At 39.2% G+C, this 23074-nt stretch overlaps 2 long non-coding RNA genes across 3 annotated transcripts in view; one reads left to right on the top strand and one right to left on the bottom strand.

The window, feature by feature from the left end:
• The window catches only part of LOC124237848 (uncharacterized), a 49648-nt gene that overhangs the window by 10409 nt on the left and 16165 nt on the right, over positions 1-23074 (bottom strand). Inside the window, exon 3 of the long non-coding RNA XR_006888158.1 lies at positions 17280-17465. This is a non-coding gene — a long non-coding RNA (uncharacterized LOC124237848). The remainder of the gene's footprint in view (positions 1-17279; positions 17466-23074) is intronic.
• On the top strand, positions 15521-22223 carry LOC124237849 (uncharacterized). 2 transcript variants are annotated; one of them, XR_006888160.1, is made up of 3 exons: positions 15521-16231; positions 17074-17232; positions 21543-22223. It is a non-coding gene; the product is annotated as an uncharacterized LOC124237849 (long non-coding RNA). The 2 variants fall into 2 exon arrangements; XR_006888159.1 differs by having other exon boundaries at positions 21540-22223.

Genomic DNA, 23074 nt, shown 5'->3' with positions numbered 1-23074 from the left:
AATTCTATTTCTATGCCAGTATGTCCAACTAACATTGAAAGAGAGGTTGTTGGACTTGTTTGTTTGATTGATTGCTTCTTCCAAGAGGTGGCAATACTTCTCAGAGTGGTAGGAAGAATGGCCTTGGCTTCACCCTAGTTGAGGTTCAGTGAATGTGACTGTGGCCCTTGTAAGTGCCTTGATCTAGGCAACAGGCAGTGAAGAAAAACAACCGTTATTCAAAGAGAAAAAATATAGCAAAACTTGCAATTACATATTGGGAAAAATAATTGCAGCCTTTCTTGAATATTCAGCAAAGAATCTCCATTCTGATAATTCTGAGTCAATGTTCTCCTTTCCTTCATTGGCTGAGTTCATATGAGTAAAATAAGATCATGAAGGACATGGAAAATCTAATCAATTTGGCTTACTGTAAACAATCTATTTATTCTACACAAAATGACGTATAGGGTTAATTGGCTAAATATAACTTGTAATTTGTAAACTACTTGTTGCCTGGGAATACAAAGTGATACCATAGAAAGTGTGAAATCAGTAAAATATATCTCTGGTTGCCCCACATTTGCCTTTCTGTGATTTTTTTCCACAACCCGCATATCCTTCATCTAGACATGCACCATCCAATATGGGGGCCAGTAGCCATGTGGCTATTTAAATTTTAATTAAAAGTAAATTAAATTTAAAATTCAGTTCTCAGTCACACTAACCACATTTCAAGTACTCAATAGTCACAGACAGGATCCTCCACCTCCACTGACATCAAGGCAATTTTCAGAGAGTCCTAGGAAAATAACTTACAAAGGAACCCCAATCAGGCTTTCAGTGGATTTCTCAGCAGAAACCTTACAAGCTAGGAGAGAGTGGAACAAAATATTCAAAATTCTGAAAGACAAAACTTTCAGCCAAGAATATTCTATTCAGTGAAAATACCTTTCAGATATGATGGAGAAATAAAAACTTTCACAGATAAATAAAAGCTAAGGGAATTCATTGCCACAAGACTCCCTCTACAAGAAATGATCAAGAAGGTCCTTGTATCTGAAACAAAAAAAAGAAAGGTTTACAAAGCCTTGAGCAAGGAGATAAATAGGCAGACAAAATCAGAAAATTGCAGCTCTCTATCAGAACAGGTTAGCAAATACTTAATTATAACATTAAAGACAAAGGGAAGAAAAACATCAAAAATAACTATAATCTTGTCATTTTAACCACAAGCTCACAATACAAGATGGAATAAGTTGTGGCAACAATAACTTAGAAGGGGAAGAGAAAAGGGATGGAATTGGCTTAGACTAAGGAAATAAGAGGCTATCAGAAAATGGACTATCTAATCTATGAGATTTTTTATACAAACCTCATGGTAACCACTAAACAAATAATTAAAACAGAGACACAAATGATAAATAAAGAGATCATAGAGAACTAGCAAAGGGAATTGGTAGTCCAAAGTACATTGGATGAGAAACAAGAGAAATGCAGAACAATCAAAAATGAGTGATAAAATGGCAGCATTGAGCCCTAATATATCAGTAATCACCCTAAAGGTAAATGGATTGAATTCTCCAATCAAAAGACACAGAGTGGTAGGATGGATTAAAAAACAAAACCCAACAATGTGCTGCATCCAGGAAACACATCTCACCTCTAAAGAGAAATGCAGGCTGAGAGTGAAGGGATGGAAGATGACACTTCAAGCTAATGGCAAACAAAAGAAAGCAGGTATCGCCAAACGTACATCAGACAAAGTAGGTTCAAGATAAAACAGGCGATAAGACACAAACAGGGGAGTATATAATGATCAAAGGGATACTCCACCAAGAAAACATGACACTTATATAGATATGCACCCAACACAGGAGCACCAAAGTATGTAAAGCAACTATTAACAAACCTAAAAGAGGGTATTAACAACACAACAATAGTAGGGGACCTTAACACACCACTTACATCAATGGATAGATCATCCAGACAGAAAGTCCACAAGTAAATAGTGGAACTAAATGAAAAACTAGACCAGATGGACTTAATAGATATATATAGAACACTCCATCCAAAAACAGCAGAACACACATTCTTTCTTCTCAAATGCACATGGAACATTCTCAAGGATAGACCATATGTTGGGAAATAAGGCAAGCCTCAATAAATTTAATAAGATTGAAATCATATCAAGTGTCTTTTCTGGCCATAATGCTATGAAACTAGAAACCAACTACAAGAAAAAAGCTGGGAAAGGGATACCTATGTGGAGACTAAACAACATGCTACTGAACAAACAATTGATCATTGAAGAAATTAAAGGAGAAATCAAAAAATATCAGGAGACAAATGAAAATGAAAATACACCATACCAACTCATATGGGATGTAGCAAAAGCAGTCCTTACCAGGGAAATTCATAGCAATACAGGCCCACCTTAACAAAAAAGAAAAATCTCAAATAAGCAATCTTAAACTAAACCTAACAGAATTAGAAAAAGATGAACAAACAAAGCCCAAAGTCAGCAGGAGGGAAATAACAAAAGCTAGAACAGAAATAAGTGAAATTGAAACAAACAAACAAAAAAAAAACAGAGAAAGGATCAATGAAACTAAGAGTTGGTTTTTTGAGAAGATAAAAGTGACAAGCCCTTAGCCAAATTCACTAAGAAAAAAAGGGAGAAGTATCAAATAAATAAAATTAGAAATGAAACAGGAGAAATTAAAACAGATACTACAGAAATACAAAAGATTATAAGAGAAGGCTATGAAAAACTATATGCCAACAAACTGGACAATCTAGAATAAATGGATAAATTCTTAGACTCATACAACCTCCCAAAACTGAATCAAGAAGAAATAGAGAATCTGAATAGACCAATCACAGGTTAAGAGGCTGAAACAGTAATCAAAAACCTCCCAAAAAATAAAAGTCTAGGACCAGATGGCTTCTCTGGAGAATTCTACCAAACATTCAAAGAAGATTTAATACCTATCCTTCTCAAACTACTCCAAAAAGTTGAAGAACACTTCCTAATACATGTTACAAGGCCAACATCATCCTGATCCCAAAGCTGGACAAAGACAACACAAAGAAGAAAAATTACAGGCCAATATCACTGATGAACATAGATGCAAAAATCCTCAATAAAGTATTGGCAAACTGAATACAGCAATACATTAAAAGGATCATACACCATGATCAAGTGGGATTTATATCAAGAACAGAACGATGGTTCACCATCTGCAAATCAATCAGTGATATACCACATTAACAAAATGAAGAATAAAAACCACATGATCATCTCAATAGATGCAGAGAAAGCATTTGACCAGATCCAATATCCATTTATGATAAAAACTTTGAATAAATGGGTATAGAAGAAAAGTGCCTCAACATAATAAAGGCCATATATGACAAACCCACAGCCAACATCATACTCAATGGGGAAAAACTGAAAGCCATCACTCTGAAAATAGGAATAAAATAAGGGTGCCCACTCTCACTACTCTTATTCAACATAGTGCTGGAGGTTTTGGCCAGAGCAATTAGGCAATAAAAAGAAATAAAAGGAATCCAAATAAACAATGAAGAAGTGAAACTCTCACTGTTTGCAGATGACATGATGTTATATATAGAAAACCCTAAAGAATCCATCAGAAAGCTATTAGAAATAATCAACAACTACAGCAAAATTGCAGGGTACAAAATCAACTTACAAAAATCAGTTGCATTTCTATGCTCTAATAATGAACTAACAGAAAAAGAAGTCAACAATACAATCCTACTTACAATCACAACAAAAAGAATCAAAGATATCTGGGAATAAATTTAATCAAGTTGGTGAAAGGCTTATACAATGAAAACTATAAGGCATTACTGAAAGAAATCCATGATGACATAAAGAAATGGAAAGATATTCCATGCACATGGATTAGAAGAATAAACATAGTAAAAATGTCCATACTACCTAAAGAAATCTACAGATTCAATGCAATCCCAATCAGAATCCCAAAGAGATTCTTCATGGAAATACAACAAAGAATTCTAAAATTCATATGGGGCAGCAAAAGACCCCGAATAACTAAAGCAACCCAGTAAAAAAGAACAAAGCTGGAGGCATCATAATCCTTGACTTCAAAATATACTACAAAGTTATAGTAATCAAAAGAAAATGGTACGGACAGAGAAACAGACACACAGATCAATGGAATAGAATTGAAAGCCCAGAAATAAAACCACATTTCTACAGACAGCTAATCTTCAACAAAGGAATCAAGAAAATACGATGGAGAAAGGAAAGTCAAAACTCTTAGTTCATGACATACTTCTCCTTATAGGTCCATGAACCTCTTTTCTACTTATTTTGAAAACCCTGTTTCTTCTATTCTGACTTTACCAAGAGTTTAACAGTAGATATTGAACTAAATCAAATTCCTCTTGTTCATTTATTAATATGTTTTTCTTCCTGTAACCTATTATTGGATTATTTTGTTTGTCACATTCCTAGATTCGGTTCTACTTGTTATTTGTGTATTATTTGTAGAATATTCCTAGAATTGATTTGCACGTATTTTGTTTGGCTTTTTTTTTTCATTTACAATTTTCCATGAAATTAGTTGTGTGGGAGTTTTCGTGGCCTTTCTTGAGCTTTTTAATCAGGACAGCTTACTCCTATTTTATTAAAAAAGAAATGGAGGTATGAAGAAATTGCATTTTCACAATTAGTTGGTAAACTATGTATGCCTCTAGCGTTGAATCATCTTCTCTGGAAAGTTTTTAAGAGAAGCAAGGTAACCTTTAAATTGAATGGTTTAAATGCTCTCTAGCCTTCAATTTAAGATTAATCTTCAAATTACATCTTATTCCCCAAGGGAGTTTTGCTCCACTAATGAGCTATACCTCAGTCAGTTTCTGATCAAGTTATCCTAAGTGAGGTAGAGACTTGACCAAAGTCATCCAGCAGCCAAAACAACTCGTGCAGGATGGCCAACTAGAACTTTAATACTGTATCTTTTCATCACTGTTCTATAATTTAGGTCCTCTAAATTAACAATACTCACTATTCCATAAAGAAAATAATTATTTTCTTCTCAATCCAGAACACAGTTTTAGTCACCAAATATCAGAGGTAGTTGTTTAAAAGTTATTTATTCTGAGCTCTAATTTCCTTCTGCCAAAAAAAAATCTCTGTAGACTTCAATCATCTTCATGTTTAATGACAAGAATGCATTCCACAGAAGGAAACTCAAGGTTACATCTTCCTCAGAGCATCTTCAGAGCACCCCTAAAAAGACACTATCTATATACATTTTGTGTTTTTATGTCTTTGTCAGATACTAATATTAGCAGTTCTACTTTGTACACACCAGCTCTTCTGTCTGTTCCCCATGGATGGAATTTACACTGGCATTGTGATTTATTTGAAAATTCATGGAATTTTGAGTCTGAAGACTGGCTTCCACTCTTTGTTCTTCTATTAATTAAAGTCAAGTCACTTAACTCCACCTTCCAAATGTAATAATAATACCTACGTACCTACTTGACAAGTTGTCACAAGAAAGAGATGATATAAAATATGTGAATATTCTTTGCAAGATGCAAAGAAGAAAATTCTAGTTATTATTTCAGTAAGCAATAATTCAAAATGACAGTAGCTGACATTACTGAATGCTTACTAATGTGAGAGGTTCTGTGCTAAGAACTTTATATGCACCATCTCATTTAAGACTCCAATAAACAACGAGGCAGACACTCTTCTTGGGTGAAGAACTACAGGATTAAAAGACATTAATAATTTTATCGAAGAAATATAATCTACAGAATGGAGCCAGAATTTAAACCCAGGTCAATCTAATTCCAAAACTGCACTCTTAACCTTTGCTCTTCAGGTGCAAAGACCCCTAAGAATAATGCTACTTAGTATGGCTGAAATATGAAATTAATGAGCAACAATTTAATTCTTGAATTCTCAGAGTCAGGCTACATAAGGTAAAAGTCTACCGTCCTCCCGTTTCCTTCTTTTGTGACCCTTGTCTACGGTATGCTGGATATGCGCTGTTTGCCCCTGAAGAACTTCTCTGCACTCCACTTTGTGTCCAGAAATGCTGGCCTGTATGGAGAGCATCAACAGACCCCCTTGCTCTCTGACCCTGGTTGGGTTCAGCCAATAGACACACTAGTTTATCATTTGTGCTGAGAAAAATTCAAGAACACATGTTTAAATTTTAGGATGTCCAGAAGTTACATAACTTAGCTTTTCCGACCCTTTCCCTTTTTTCCTGGTTTTTGTTAGTGTTTCTCGTTAACACTTACATCTTCAAGGATGTAACTAGATATAGTTAAGAAATTACGTTATTTTAAAAAGGTACATACCAAAATCAGTATGGTTATTTTTCATCACATCTTTGATTATTAAATAATGACTTCTCAATTCTGAACTTCTCAGTTATTTGTAGAGCTATGGCTTAACAGTAAATCCAATATTAAAGAATCGTGTGTTATACTACCACAAAATGCATAGTAGGCAGAATAAAAGAGGTGATAGTCTACTCCAATCTTTCCTGGCCAGGCAGATAGTCTCTTTGACCTCACATGTTTAGAAGGTCACAGACAGGCCAGAGCATATTAAGAGGAAAGGGGCCCAAATGATGAAAAAACATGAAACGTGTCATCTGAAGAATGGTAGAAAGTCCTGAGCGTGCTTTACCTAGAAAATAGTTTTAAGGGGAGCAGGAAAAGAGAGCTGGCTTCAGTCTTGTTGGGTGGGCATGTTAGAAGGGAATTATGCTTGTTCTGTGTAGTCCTAGGGAGTATAAGAAGGGCTTTGGGGTAATAAATGCAGAGTGATTGTTTTCAGCTCAATATAAGCATCGTTTGTGTCCCGGCTTTGAGCTCAAGCCCAACACACTGCTGGAGTCAGGCCTGTCTGCCGATCTGAAGGGACATGTCCAAGTCTATTCGCAAGACAGACTGAGGATCGTCCGGAATACGTTCACTGGAAGTGAAGAGGACAGTGGACACAAAGAGGTCGGCTGAAGATCACAGCCTTCTTCAGCAGGGGGCGTAATGGACTCTGACAAATGCATGGTGATGTCTCCTGATCCAGCCCCATGAGGGACTCGTGACTGGATCCTAAGAAAGAGAGGTGAGGAGGTAGATGGATGAGTGCCATAAGTAGTAACCAAAAGTATCATTTTCACTAACAATTCCGTAAAACTTTGGAGCAAAGTAGCCCTGCTTTGGAGCCATAATAACTAAAAGTTCTTTCAAGGGGAAAACATTTTTTTCTGTTGACTCATGACAGAGAAAGGGAGCTGGAACAGGACAGGGAACAAACAGAGGCTTCCTCATGGTGACTGAACATGACTCACTGGCCTTGTTTTTGAGCACATATGAGACACCCCCTGAGTGCACCTCACACGCTGGGAGTTGAGGGACCTCTGAGATTAATGGAGTCCTATGCTATCAGATGAGGCATGACAAGCAAAACTCAGGTTCCTTAAAGAAGAGCTCTCGTACCAGTAGGAGGTATCAAAATATGGATCAAGGGGCCGAAAGAACACTCCTTCGGGTGCCAGGGGCCGCACACATGCTCATACCTAACCCAGCACTGCCATAGAGGGGCCTCTTAACAAATATCTGTTGAAGGCAAATTCAACATGTCTCACTGAAAATTTTTCTCTCTCCAAAGTTTGAGGAAGAACAAAAGAGAACTCTTAATCTGTCATTCTGTCATTTTTGACTCAATTCCAATCAACAATGAAGAACTTCTTGGTGAAGCGGAAGCTATATGAACATGCTAAAAAGTTGTGAGTACTCCATGGTGATCTGGCTGACTCTAGGGCTGGGGCTGGGAAATACGGGAAGAGCTCAAAGCATCTCGTGATGCTAAAAAACAGGGAAGTGCTCAAAAAGAAAGGACCAAGCATGTGAAAAAGGCATAGGAGCCTGAAAGAGCAGCCAATGGTCAAGGTTGGAAAAATTTCATGAACAAATCAAGCGATAGTAATGTAGGATTATAATCCTAATAATAAAATTAATATCCATGAATCCACCCTAATATAAATAAATGGGTAAGAAGAGACAATTCTTTCTTATGAAAAGTTTTCCTAAGATATCACCTCACATCTATTAGATTGGCTATCAGGCTGTCATCAACAAGGCAGTGACAATAAGTGTTGGTGAGGATGTGGAGGAAAGGGAGCCCATGTGCACTGTTGGTGAGAAGGTAAATTGGTGCAGCCACTATGGAAAACAGTATGGATTTCATCAAAAAATTAAAAATAGAACTACCATATGATCCAGCAATCTCACATCTGGGTATATATCCAAAGGAAAAGAAGACAACACCTGGAAGAGATATCTGCACCCCCCCCATGTTTATTACAACACTATGCACAACAGCCAAGACATGAAAACAAACTAAGTGTACATTGAGGGATGAATAAAGAAAGAAAATGTGAGATAGATAGATATTATATTTACATTATCCAACCATATATGTGTGTGTGTATAGATATAGATAATTCAACTGTAAAACAGAAGGAAATCCTGCCTTTTGTAACAACATAGAAGGACCCAGAAAGCATTATGCTAAATGAAATGTCAGACATAGGAAGGCAAATGCTATATGTTCTCACTGACATGTGGACTCTAAGAAAGCTGAACTCATAGAAATAGAGAGTAGACTGGTGGTTGCCAGGGGCTGGGGCAGGGGGTGCATGGGGGCAATGGGGGGATGTTAGTCAAATGCTACAAACTTTCAGCTATGAAATGAATAAATCCTGGGGAATCTAAGGTACAGCATGGTGAATGTAGTTAACAATACTGTATTATATACCTGAAAGCTAAAAGAGTAAATCTTGAATGTTATTTTCACACACACACAAACATGGTAATTATGTGAGGGGATAGAGGTGTTAACTAAGCTTATCAGGGTAATTATTTTGCAATATATATGGATATCAAATCATCATGTTGTACACCTTAGACTTACATACGTTATTTGTCAATAATATCTCAATAAAGCTGAAAAAATTTAGCACACTTTTATCTCCTTAAGTTTGGTTTAAATCAGCCTTTTTTTTAAAAAAAAGAAGCATTTCAATTAATGAATAGAAAATAACCATTAGAACACCACAGTAATAATTGCTGGAGGCAAAATGCACTGAAGGATGCTAAAATTAGTGGGTGAAAGTTTAAGCAAAAACAGGATGTTTGCATACTCTCAATTTATCTCCCACAAAATATTGAATAAGAAGAAGGCAAAACATAGTAACTTTGTAGTGGAGATCCTGGAAGCCATCATCCTAGCTAAGTGATGAAGGGTAACACGACTGGTAATACTTATCGACATCATATACTTCCTGATGTGAAGCACCAAGAAGGGCGCATCGTGTCTGTGGTCTCCTTTACAACAAAGCATGTCCTCAATGCAATCATGAGAAAACATCAGATGAGCCCACGTTGATGGGCATCCCACAAAAATAACTGACCAGCACTTTTCAAAAATGTCAAGGTCATAAAAGACAAGGAAAGACTTGTCTTTTAGGAAGACAAGAGGAATTGTCACAAATTAGAAGATACTAAGGAAATGTGGCAACTAAATACAATGCGTGATCCTTAACTGGATCCTGGAATAGAAAAAATGACATTAATGGAAAAACTGGTGAAATCCAAATAAATTCTATAATTCAATCAATAGTAATTTAGTTCTAAGGTTAATTTCTTAGTTTTGATATTGTTCTATGGTTACATAAGATGTTAACAAGGAGAAGCTAGTTGAAGGATATATGGTAACTCACTGAACTATTTCTGCAACACTTCTGTAAATCTAAAATGGTCTCGAAACACAGAAGTTTAACAAAGTGTGATGAGCACATCTTGGAATTCCTAGGACAGACAGGAGGACGGGAACACTGAATAAAATCAGCACACACTCACTCATCATTGGGAAGAGAGTTTCCAAAAGTTCAGAGAAAAGACAGACATGATCTCACATCCAGAGATCCTGAAGGGAAAGTGATTCAAGAGAAAAAGTGGACTCTAACAAAAACAACAAAATATATGAGGAACTTCTGAGCCATCCTCCTGCCTCTTCCTTCCCCTCATATCCAACAGCCTCGTGTGCTGTCAATTCCACCTCCTAAACGTCGCTGAGCTTGAGCTCCTCCTCCCTATTACTCCGCACTGCACTAGTCGGTACTTTCCTCTTCCTCTTGACTAATGATTTCCCATCCACAAGTTTTCCAAAGTCTAACATATCTTAAGTTGATGTCACCAGAATTGCTTTTCTGAAAGAAAAATCTATTTTCCTTCTCTGTTCAAGAACATTCAAGTTTATTCCATTTGGAATAAATCCAAATTCCTTAGCATAACATACAAGGTCCCTCACGATTTAGCCACTCTTTAATTTCAGCCTCATCTCTGTTCACCCCTCTAAGAAGTACTCTACACTCCAGCTGCCGGAATAGTTAAGTTATGAAGCCAAGAATATATCACCTACTCTGGCTCTGTTCATGTTATTCATTCATGAATAGGAGACCATGTTACCCAGCTTCTCTGTCCTGCAAATTCTTCATCATTTTTGTTCAGACACCATTTCTGTTTCAGACAGACCTCTGATTCTTCGCAACCTCCCTGTCCCATTCTACATGCCCTGAAAGCAGAATTAACACTGTCTCTCTGCTCGGCTCCCCCAGGACACTGTGAATACTGTTGATGAGTATATGCTGCACTGCATGTGGCTTGTAGCAGATGAGATTGATTCTCTTAATTGGGTATAAGTCCTTCGATGGCAAGGTCCATGTTTAATTCACCTAGGAATCCCCAGCCCCAACTCAGGACCTGGCAATTAGGGGTCAGTCAACACCCCTGGATCAGTTGAACCGAATTAAAATATAATCAAATCTGATTCCCAGGGGGTGCAAAGGAAGAAGCAGTTAAAGAAACCTATATGGCTATGCATGTTCCTATCAAACTCAAATTTTAAAATGACATAAAAAAAACTAGGGAGGAAATAAAACCTTACGAATATGGAAGGACATAAAGGAGTAGTTTAAGCTACAAGTACTCTATTAGAAATTCTAGTAACCAGAATGATCTAGGCTTGAAAAACAAAATGCTATTGACAACAGAAAGGGCCCCATTAGCCACATCAACTTCAAGAAGAATAAGTAACGGGAAAACCCATTGTTTGGGAAAGAGGGGAATAATGTCAAAGATGAAAAGTAGAAAATAAAATTACTCAACTTCTTTTTGCTTACATCTTTTTTCATCAAGGAGAATGATGTTCACATTAGAAGGGGTAAAAAAATCTTGTTAGCAGGAATGAAACCAGGTTGGTTTATTTGAAAGAAATGATTATCGCTAGATTCAATTATATCCCAGGGTATGAACACAACTTGCTGAGATGACTCATTTCATCAGAGATCTTTAAGAAATTATGAGTTTGTGCAGTGAAAAAATATTGCAGTTAAAAATGGAATGAAAGAGAGACCCATGCATTTCAAGAACCGTGAATCTCAGCTTAATATTAAACTCCAATTTAAATTATGCAATAGTTATTAGACAGATGGTTTGTCAGATATTGCAAAGCTGTGATGTCCAATATTGTAACCACCAGTCACATCTCACTACTTAAATTGAAATTATTTAAAACTTTAAAAAAATAATAATTAGTTCTTGAGTCATACTAGCCACATTTTAAGCACTCAAAAGCCACATATAGCTAGGGGCTACCATATTGGAGAGCAAGGATCATAGAACTGTTCCATCATGGCAGAAAGTTCTACTGGACAGTGCTGTTAAAGACAGCAGTAAGCATTAGCAACTGGTATAATGTACAGAGAATGTTATACTGAACTAATAAAATTTCTCTCATTTCATGGGGTCGTTATACTGTAGGAGACAAGGAGTACCTAGATATAGATTATCTTGATTTCAGCAAAACATCCCAAAACATTTCTTATGAAAATCATAGTTGATAAAAATAAGGAAATGTGGACATGATATAATGCAATTAAGCCAACAATTGTCCCCAAAGAATGTTGATTAATGAACTAATAGATTTCGAGGGAAAATGATTTACCAGTTTTCTCCAAAATCTTGTCATTGATCCTTTCTTACTCAATGTATTTATCAATAATTTGCTGGGCAAATAAAAAGAACAGATATCAAGTTTTCAAACAACTAAATAACAGTGAGATTATTTCATAACTTTCTAGAGGACAATTTGCCAAAACATATAAAAACCTTTTATAATTTTACTTACTCTGACTCACAGTTCCACTTCCTCAGGAAATAGTCATGGATGTTTGCAAAGATCTAGCTACATACATGTTAGTCATAGCAAAATATTAGGAAAAATCTCAATGTCAAACAATAGAAGACTAATTAAATAAACTGCAGTACATTTGCATTGACCACCAGTGTATTCCCAGCGCCCCCTACAATACTATGCACTTTGTGGGAATTTAAAATATATGTCAATAAAAGTTGAATGAAGCGAGGAAAAAAGAAAATTATAAAACAAACTGCCTGGTATGATCATATATATCATATGTATATGGTATGGTAATAAACGTATATGTACTGTATGTGTGCATGCAGGGACATACATATGTGCATAGAGAAGAAAAGTAGGCAGAGATATATTAAAATGCTAATAATATTTATCTCTGGTAATGAGTTAGGGAACAGTTTTGTTTTCTTCTTTTAGCTGATCTATACTTTCTAAAAGTTCTGTCATGAATAGATGATCCTTTATCATAAGAACAACATTTTTAATAAGGAGCAATGGATAATATATTGGACAAAAGAACCAGTATTCAAAGGAGAGAAAACACATTCAAGAAGCTAGAACAATGGACCAAAATTAACAAGAGGAAGATTAATAGGTATATGTAGATAGTCTAACTTTTAAGTTAAAGTCCTCTGGAAAAGTACAATTTGGAGAAGACTAGCCTAACAATAAATTTGATAAAATAAACATACAACTATTAAATGAATTTACTAGCACAGTTTCCAAAAAAGTGAATAGAAACTTAAGTCACAGTAACAGGATATCTTGCCCAGAACAGGGGAGTAATGGCCCCTGTGTACTCTGGGGCGATGCCACCGTATCTGCTCACTGTCTCCTTGTTTCATACAGTGGAGCTTACCCAGAGGTAGGTAACCAGGAAACCGGAAGGACAGGAGATCCTACAACATGAGAAAAAATTGGCGGAATTTATGCTCTTCAGCTTAAAATTGAAAAACCATAGGAACTCCTAGATAGCTGTCTTCACGTACAAAAGAGAGACTAGACAGCATATCAGGTCACCAATGCAGAGAAGTTTCCGGACGTTAGACTTCCTCGTTGTGTAAGGAAAAAGAGCAAGTAAAAATTACACTAAGCTCACAAAAACCTACACACAAACGTTTACAGCAGCTTTCTTCCTCATTGCCAAGACTTGGAACCAACCAAGATGTCCTTCAGTAGGTGAACAGATAAATAAATTGTGGTGCGTCCAGACAATCACTATTATTCAGTGCTAAAAAGAAATGAGCTATCAAGCCATGAAAAGACATAAAGGAACCTGAAATGCGAATTAATAAGTGAAAGAAGACAGTTTGAAAAGGTTATATACGGTTTGATTCCAAATATACGACATTCTGGAAAAGGCAAAACTATGAAGACAGTAAAAAGATCAGGTGTTAGTGGAAAGGGAGGCAGGAATAGGCTAAGCCCAGAGGATTTTTAGGGCAGTGAAAGTATTCTGTATGATACCATAGTGGTGGACACGGGCCATTATACATCTGTCCAAACCCACAGAATACACATGAAGAGCGAAGCCTAACATAAACTGTGGACTTCAGTGGATAATGATGTGTCAGTGCTGGTTTATCAATTACAGCAGTGTAACACTCCGGTGGGGGATGTTGATAGGGTGGGAGACTGTATGGGTTTTGGGGGAGGGGAGGTGTGGAAACTCTTGTATTTTCTGCTTAATTTTGCTGTGAACCTAAAACTGCTCTAAAAAAAGAAGGCCTATTAATTTTAAAAATAACATCCCAAAATACACTGAACTTCTTTGAGAGGCAGTGATCTGTCTGTTACTGTAAGTAGAGGCTGAGAGAATGACTTTCAGGAACACTGCAGAAGGAATTGCTGAATTGGAAAAAAGACTGTGTTCCTAAGTTCTACATGTCCCCCCAACTCTTCAGTCACTGTCATTTGTTCATTCAACAAGTATTTCTTGAATACTGCCGGGCACTGAATATTTGTGTCCTTCCAAAACTCATATGTTGAAGCCTAAACACTCACTGATGGTGTTCGAAGGCGGGGCATTTGGGAGTAATGAGGTCATAAAAATGGAGCCTCGTGAATGGGATTAGTGCCCTTATAAGGAGACGAAGGGACCAGAGCTCTCTCCACCACAGGAGGAAACCAAGAAGCGAGTCCTCACCAGAACCCCATCCTGCTCGCACCCCATCTCGAACTACTCAGCCTCTAAAATTGTGAGAAAAAAAATGTGCACTGTTTAAGCCACACAATCTGTGATATTCTTGTTATAGCAGCCCAAAGTGACTAAGACAAATCCTTTTTACAGTTATTTTTAAACCTGAAGTTTGCTGTACCTCTGGGAATACGTGGTGGTGAGCCAGTGGGTACCCAAAGCCACAGTGTAAACGTGGGGCATCCTTCAAGGGCATTGACGGTACTTGAATTTTTAAAATTCAAACAAAGGGATACATCGTTATTTAGAACACAAAATACAAATGGATTTTAAAGACACAATAGCAGAGAACTGTCATGGGTGCCATGAGGTGCTTCTAAATTTGCCCCCAGACCCCACCGAGGCCCAAGGAATACAAATTCACACTACGCTTAGAAAACTTTAGTGGAAAAGTTAGAGAAATACTGACTCACTATGTGCCAAGAACTCCTTGGTCTGCGGGGAGGTGCATGGATGAATAAAGCCCAGCTGGACCTTGAAAGAGCCAGCAGCTGAGAGGGATGACAGGCCCAGCTCTGTTGCAGCAGAAAAATACTCATCTCTGATGGAGGGCGAATATGATTAACTTCCTATCCCACAACAAGCATGGGTTTCATTCCTAGTTGTGGAAATACAAGCCAACCCTGAGAATATGATTTTATAAATGTCTTAACCTAGTAGCAGTACTCCGGGTCTGCTCTCTAGTGGGCAATTGTATGGCTGACCTTAACTGATATCTCTCAAGGGAAGACAATTTAAACTAAAGCTTGTTTTATCCATGAAAAGTCCATTCTTTATGGCTGCCATGGAAACACACAGATATTCTGATTAATTTCCGTTTACTGTTTCCCCTTTTGAAGTACATTCAGGGTCACACAATGTGTGCAAACAGAGAAAAAGAAAAACAACTTGTTTCCATCATTGAAGAACTTGATATATTTTGTATATCAACATGAACAGCAAAACTGAAGAAAGGAGAGAGGCAGGATGGAGTGAGCATGTGAATAAGGAAAATGTTAACTAAGTAAAAATAAGTAAATATGTCTTGAAAACCACGGAATGTCGTAAAAACTAAAGCATATCTATTGCTACGTTCGCATTACCAATAAACTGACTCTGGTCACACAGCTATACACTCTGCAGGTCAGCCCACTTCATTCAAGCGTGAAGACAAACTCACAAGCTGGAAAGTCAACATCCCTCAGGGGTCTGTCGTTACACTTCCCGTCACAGGTGCACACTGCCTTGAAACCTCTCCTTCAGTTGGCAAAGTCATCGCTCACCCCTCTGCTCCCCCACCTACTAAGCTACTCAGAGAAATGCTTTCCAAATGATGGCAAAATTGAGAGCAAGAAATTAGCCTCCATATAGAGCACTGGGTTACCAGTGGCTCAAAACAGTGCCGGTTTCCAAACTCATTTATTCATTCTTTTGTTTATTTATTCAACAAACACATGTTGGCTTCTACTATGTGCCAGGTACTGTGCTGTGTCCTTCCCCAGCTAGCTCCACTCTAGTCCACTCGTTCTTCCTGAAAACACTTCTGCACATTGCTCTTCAGATAGCCATCTTCAACAACACACCTTACGGGAGAAACCAAGGAAACTTACTGTTTGACTTGCAAAGTCAACAGTTCCAGTGCTGGGGTCTGGTCTGCAACCCCAGAGCTGGGAGGTTGGCTTGGTGGGAGAATGCACCCCAGGCCAAGGCTCAGGAACTAACTCATCAGAAGCCGTCCTTCCAGAAGGCTCTGTTCATTCACACCAACAGAAGTGAGTATATCTATTGCTTACGTCCATTTACAGAACTCTTTCTTTTTCTTGTGAGGAAGATCAGCCCTGAGCTAACATCTGCTGCCAATCTTCCTCTTTTTTGAGCAAGATTGCCACTGAGCTAACGTCTGTGTCAATCTTCCTCTATTTTGTGTGGGATGCTGCCTCAGCGTGGCTTGACAAGCAGTGCTAGGTCCATGCCCAGGATCCAAACCTGTGAACCCAGGCTGCTGAAGCGGAGCATGTAAACTTAACCACTACGCCACCAGGCTGGCCCATACAAAACTCTCTTAAAAGTCAATTTGATAGTGAAACAGAACTTGGCACATCAAAAATCTACTCACCATATTTATGAGATTCCATAGAAAGGTAAATACACAAAATCTAGAGGCTGCACTTGGCATCTCCTCCTTTGACTATGTGAAGTTTATACATTTATTTTATTTAAGTTATGGGGGACATGCATCTGTTTTCTCCCAATGCCGTAGAAGCAGTTAATCCACAGGAAATCCTGGAAGTCAGGACTTCTGCCTAATGAAGAGGGCCAGATGATGAGAAAACTTCTACCACAGGACTTTGGCTTCAAAGGATGATGCAGAAATATGTTTGCATCTATATTCTATTGTTTATGGGTTTGGTTTTGTTTTTCGCTGCTGTTTTTGTTTTTTAGTACCAGAAACTTTCAATTAGGAAAAGTAAGGCTAGTGCTTACAGAATGAGGAAACAAAGAATCAGAGTCCCCAACACATTCGGGGTTAACTGTAAGGACACAGTACTTCTCTCAAGAATGGTCTCCCGGGCAAGCCATGATGAATGCTGTGGGCGCTCCCTCTTTCATGCAGGAATCAGGAAGAGTTCGAGACATGAAAATGTAGAGAGACACAGGAGGCCAACCAGATGCCCTCCAGTCCAAGTCCTACAGGTGTCTTCGGCTCTTTGACTGTTTAGGGGCCTCAACAACTGTCCAGAAGAAGGTGGGATTTGCCTGTTACACAGCAGTGGTAAGATCAGGCCAATCAACAAACAGCAGATACACACAATAGATTACCTGGGTCTCTAGGAAATTGACAGAAACAATGTCAGGAACAGCTCGTGCTCAGAGGTCTGGCAGTCATCTTTTCATTCAATTTTTCATTCACTCCACAAATATTTATTTATCTTCTTCTCAGTGTCTGGAACTGTCCTTTCGAGGCACACAGCAGTGAACAAAATTTTCCTTCGTGAAGTTTACATTCTAATAGAGAAAATCAGGAAGGAAGAGGAAGAAGAAGGAACAATCAGTAGCTATTGGCAAGAGGTCCCAAGGTAGACCACCAAAAGTTCTCTCAGTCCATCAGATTCCATCCTACCATCCTCCAATTTCCAGTTTTCAGAAAGCCTATCAAATTGGTGGAAGGCTCAAACTGGGTTTTTGAGACAAAAGGCTATTTCCCAGTAGCATCTGAAATTCAAGTTATCATTTGGGAGTGCTCCAATAGGACATCATTGCTAATTTCTGGACTAGCTAATGGTTTGTCTGCGTGCCTCTGTTACCCAGGTTCCTACAAGCAGAGGTGAGCACAGTGGAAAGTGCATGAGCTTATAGCCATCCTGCTGAGGCACTGGGAACTTGGGTGACCTTGTATATGTTACTTAATCTGAGCTTAGTCATATGTAAAATATGGAAAATACCTACCCCATTATATGAAGATAAAATAAGATAATATACAGAACGTCTCTGGTAGAGTGTCTGGAACCTGATGGGTACATTTGAAATATGGCTATTAGTAGTTGTTATTGTTATTGTTATTAGGATTTGTCAGTTCCTCCTCAACAGCCTGCCAAATTACAGGCCAAGCAACGCCAAAGATGCATGTGGGGCTGTGTATCCCCAGGGAAGTGAGAGGGAATTATGGAAACCACCTTGCAGGGACCATTGGAACCCACAGGGATGAGTGTATCCAGATATACCTACAGGAAGATCTACATGGTTTTTAATGACCTGCCCAAGATTGCACAATGTCGCAAGCTCCTTCCCAAAGTGACTCAGAAGTAAGCCTTGGGAGTTTATTTGTAGCCCTCTTGTATGGGCATTAAATCTGTAAAAATATTGTATGACTCCTCAAAGTGGTGCAAGACCCCTAGCAAGCTGAGTTAATCTAAAAAGTGCGGAAACCATCCCAGTTGCCCCAAAGAATCCCCTGGTGATTGGCCAACATACAGGGAGTGCCATAGACAGACAGCAGCCCCCACAGCACAAGTCTTCTGGGGTGGGATGAAGTGGAGCAAGATGTAAATGCGAGTGAATAGAAAGAGAAGGAAAATAAACCAAAGTGTGCCAAGGCTCTGGTACTTAAGAGCATCAAGGACCTAGGATACCTCTGTCATCACCCTCTCGTATCAAAAGACACACGTATGGTGTTGGGGAGCATAGAGGAGAGGAGGTTACCTTTCTAAATGCACATCACAAGGCAGTGGGGAAAATGCTTGTAGTTTTGTTAAAAATAAAATAGTCAAAGCAGAGAAGAGCCAAGGAGGTAGCGAAATGGCAAGCAGATGAGACACACTTCGATCAAGGCCTATAAAGGGTGTTCCCAGGGAAAGCTTGTGAGGAAGCTCAGGCTTCCAGGGAGGCAGGAAGAATCGCCAGATTCTCACCCCTGGTGAGGCTACTCAGTGACACAAGGTAAAGAGAGAGCAGCCATCTTGGATTTTATGAGAAAACGTGCCAACTGCCTGAACGGCAGCAAAATTGTCACTCATGCCTTTGTAGAATGTACAAGTGAGAATGCTGTGAGAAATCTAAAACCTTGTCAACACAAGTGAAAGCTCTGGGAATGAAAGAACCTCCGCTTTCCCCGAGATAAACCTCAAGGCTCGATGAGCCACATGTACTTTTTCACTACCAGGTTAAGGCAGATGGGCAAAACAAGTTGATCATTACAGCCTGTCAGAGGAAACCCATAAAACGACAATGTCTGGGGTGTTAGCCTCTAGACCCTGGCTTGAGCAGGTGCAAGTCAGAGAAGCAGCCTGATTTTTCCCTGCCCTTCTGGGCTGGATGGAGCCGATGGCAGCTGTGGGAGTCTAAGAAAGAAGGAAAGCTATGATGTGTGGGAACTGGTGGCTGCTCATGGGACGGTATGAGGGTCGAGATGGGCCTCCTGTGTGATTCAGGCATGCCTGATTTGGTTTAGGAAACTGAAGACAGGCTGCTAGAAGCTATTTCTTGTGTGTCTGAGAAGCCTCTAAGGAGAGTATTCACATTGAAGAAGGAGCCATGCATAACGAGCCTAATCACAACATTGGTTGTATGAAGGGATGGGCGGGAGAGGGCGAGACCAACATGGTGGCTGTTACTCTATGTCTGCCGTTGGACTCATATCTGAGGACTAGAGAAGAGGGAGCTGTGAATAAAAGTTTGAAAAGGCGGTTTAAACTCAGGAAGACCTCATCACAGTTCTGAGGCCTCGTTCCCGGAGTGTGACACAGCAGGAAAAGGATTTTTCTCCCCACTGTCACTGCCTGCGCCACTCCACAGCAGTGACTTCTCAAGGATCCCAGGATCCATTAGTGCCTGGAGGACATGGAAGGATCCATAGGGGTGACCTTTAATAGTTAAGCAGTTTGTGAGCACATGACATAATCTCTGTTGGCAAAAAACACATTCAGGGGCACAATGTATGGAACTGAGTTTCTGTGAGAACAGAGGGGCCAGGGCCTGTATAACTGGTGTTATTCCTGTTATAACGGAACAAGATCATGCTCTAGTTAATCATGTGGGCTCAGGAATCCAATGGCCTGGGCTCAAACTAGGCTCCACACTAACTGGCTGTGTGACAGTGTGCAAACCATTCGCTAATATCTCTCAGTCTCAATTTGCACATCTGTAAAATGGGGATAATCGTAGGCCCTAACTCATGGAATTGTTATGAGGATTAAATAATGAAGACCTTCGAAGGGTTTCTGACATAAAAAATGCTCAACAAACTCTAGGTTTTTTTCTTGTTGTTTTTTTGACTGATATGTGTACCCACTGACTGGTGACATCTAAGAAAATATATGAAAGAAATAACTTCTTCAGCAAAAACAGAAAAGATTTCTATCACTAATCCACTTCCACAATCAGACTTGAGGGAGCTTCTGGGACCTCACTGAAGCCTACACAGGTACTTCCTGTTCTAAAAATCACTTGAAGAAGCTTACAGTGAGATATATGATATATAAAATATTACTTTAAATAGATTTAAATAAACAAGGATGGGAACATAAAATGGAACCAAGATAGAGCTAACAAAGCATACACACTTACTAGCAGAGCTATATAACAGCAAGCTTAAAGGTCTTCAAAAGAGATAGGATCCTGTTTTGGTGTGCCCTCATCTCTCAGGGATGGAACTCTGCCAGTTGGAAACTGTTGGACTGGTAAAACCAGGTGGCAATTTGGCAAACACAAAATGATGCTCTCTTAAATCTGAAATAGGCAATATTATTTTAAATTTTTAAAGAAAAAAGTATTTAAAACATTAAGCTTAATTTGCCTCTTTCTGGAGCATGTGATAATTCAGGCTCAGGGATATGGAAGAGATGGGAAGAGATGGGATAGTGAGGAAATGCAAATTCTGACTGCATTTAATGTAGAATGTAGTTTTATGCACACTGCCCAAAGGATCTGAATTCAAGATTCAAATTCAATGCTGTCACAAAGTGCTTGGGAAGAGATTTGCAACTGAGCACTTTAATAGCCATAGCAGACCCTCTCTCAGTCCGCCCATTCAACCAGACTTCCATCCTCTACCTCCCAGAATGTATATGAGGGACAGACACAGGACGCATCGTCCCTACTGTTACCCCCAAACACATCCCACCCTGAGTTTCTCTACCCCCACGGCAGCTCCATTCTCTCAGACTCAAGAGTCCTGAAGCCTAAGTCAACTGTGACTCCTCCCTCTGCCTTCTCTCCTCTGTCTCCTTCTTCTTATACATCCGATCAGTAGCCACACCACGTGCCTTCTGTCCCAGCTTTGTTTCTTGCATGAATCTCCTATTTTCTCTCATAACCCCTCACCTGGGTTACTGAAAGTCCCATCCAAGTGTCTCTGGCTTCTATTCCATCCTCCACATGACTCACGTTATGCATTGTGACCATAGTGATCTAGAACCTTAGCTTTTTTAGGAAGCAAGTGAATTTCCTTTCCATCTTTCTTATATCAGAAAAGAGAGTAGCTATTCATTGATTTACAAATTTAAAGACCTTGACTTGCTCAGTGTGACCCCGAAAGAACTACAAATAGTGCACATCTCCTAACACCCTACCCTTGATCTTCAGCAGTTCAGTGTTTTCGTGGCCCTAAATCTCTTTGGATGGCCTTAAGGAAACCCCAGCAAGGAGCCAACACAAGATGAGTAATGGTATAGTGACTCAGACAAGAACAAGATGTCTCTGAATGAAAGAAAACAGTGTACTCCAATCACAGGAAGCCGGAAGCGGAAACCACCATGAGAGCCGAAAGTCAGTCTTGAAGTAGCACACCTGCCAACTACCAAAAACTGTCCTCAGGTTGGAAGTGAATTAAACCAATGGCTGTCCTCTCAGTAAAAACTCCGGTGTCCAAAGTATGCTGTCTTCTCCTATCCCTTAAATAAGACTTCCTTTTGAGGTATACTGTTTAAACAACTCTTTGGGGCAGGAATTTCCTAAACTTCTCTTTTGCTGTGTGAGAGGACTATCTACCCATTGAGAGAGGGTCTGTCAATTCCCTTTTTTTTTTTCAGCTCTTGGGATGCAGCTACAGCACACACTGCTGGCTTCCCACCTAATATCCATTTCTCTTCTCGCTTATTAACAGAATCCACATTAGAGGGTATACTAATGTTCCCTGATAAAATTTATATTTCCCAGCTTTCCTTACAGGTAATTGTAGCCATGGAACATAGTTCTGGTCGATAAAATGTAAGTTGAGGGGCTGGCCTGGTGGCGCAGCGGTTAAGTGCCCACATTCTGCTTCAGCAGCCCGAGGTTCACTGGTTCGGATATCCTGGATGCAGACATGGCACTGCTTGTCAAGCCATGCTGTGGCAAGCGTCCCACATATAAAGTAGAGGAAGATGGGCACAGATGTTAGCTCAGGGCCAGTCTTCCTCAGCAAAAACAGGAGGATTGACAGATGTTAGCTCAGGGTTAATCTTCCAAAAAAAAAAAAAAATGTAAGTTGAAGTCATTGGGTGGGGCTTCTAGAAAAGTCCTTAAAAGACTCAGCTGGCATGCACCTTTTTGCTTTTTCCCATTTTTCCTTTCCCCTCCCTGGAATGTGGATACGAACGCTGAAAAGGCAGCTACAGCCATCATTTTGCAGCCATGAAAGAAAGACAAGAGAATCATAAAGACTTCAGTACCAACAGCCTCAAGCTGTTGAGCCAACACCACCACAACCATCCATCTCTGGGTTTCTTGTTACATGAGAAAATAAACCACTCTTTAGTTAATTACTAACATTCATGTTTACTATTATATGCGCCTGACTTTTTTAAAAACTGATGTAGTAGCTTAAATGGGAAATAACAGAAGTGACTAATATGCAGTCCATGATCTACCATGAATCTTTCCTTTTGTGTACGTGGTGTGTATGAACGTGGTGTATACACACATGCACTGCTTGTCAAGCCATGCTGTGGCAAGTATGCTTCGTTAAATCTCAGATGTTATTATGGGCTGAATGTTGTCATCTCAAAATTCATATGTTGGAGCCCTACTTCCCAATTCGACGATATTTGGAGATGAAGCCTTGGGGAGGTAATTAGGTTAGAAGAAATCATGAGGGTGGGGCCCTCATGATGGGATTAATGCTCTTATAAGAAGAGACA

This window comes from Equus quagga, chromosome 4 (genome assembly GCF_021613505.1).
Source record: "Equus quagga isolate Etosha38 chromosome 4, UCLA_HA_Equagga_1.0, whole genome shotgun sequence".
Lineage (NCBI taxonomy): Eukaryota > Metazoa > Chordata > Mammalia > Perissodactyla > Equidae > Equus > Equus quagga.
This window is presented reverse-complemented; position numbering and strand designations above follow the sequence as displayed.